This window comes from Fukomys damarensis, unplaced genomic scaffold, assembly GCF_012274545.1.
Source record: "Fukomys damarensis isolate Sample0158 unplaced genomic scaffold, DMR_v1.0_HiC HiC_scaffold_12, whole genome shotgun sequence".
In the NCBI taxonomy this organism is placed as follows: Eukaryota; Metazoa; Chordata; class Mammalia; order Rodentia; family Bathyergidae; genus Fukomys; species Fukomys damarensis.
In genome coordinates, this window is record NW_022900924.1 from 11775653 (window position 1) to 11776274 (window position 622).

Consider the following 622-nt stretch of genomic DNA (forward strand, 5'->3'; position numbering starts at 1 on the left):
GCGCGAGCTCTGCAGACGGCATCTCGAGAGCGCGCTAGAGCACCCCCGCCACGGACCATGCCGTGTCACCACCACGGGGAGGGGGGCAAACTCGCGCTTTTTTGACATAAAAGCAAGCCAGCCAAAAATACATAATTCTGTCCTTCACGGAGCCGGTGTGTAAAGAGTGAGCGCTATTTTCCTTCTCCTGTTTCTGCTCTCTCTCTCCTCCTCCTCCTCTTTTTCCTTCCTCCTCCTCCTCCTCCCTAAGTGTACAGACAGCATCGCATCACCTGGTTTGCTTCTGAGAAGCGGCATCTCTCCTTTTGAGGCACCAGAGAGAGAGAGAGAGAGAGAGAGAGAGAGAGGAAGGGAAACAGAGGGAAGAGACATTCTAATGGAGACTGCCTGATACCCCAAAATAAAATAATAAATTTTGGTTCTTGTCTCCTCCTCCACTCCCCACCCCCTCAACCCCGTGTGAGATGTTGGGTTTCTTCTTCATGAGACGTTGTTGAGAAGTCGCAGTGGTTGGAGAGGCGTAGGGGTGTAGACTCTTCTCTACCTCTACTCCCTCCCCTCTTTTTTCTCTCAGGGAGGAGGAGGAGGAGGAGGAAGAGGAGGAGGAGGAGGAGGGGGAGGG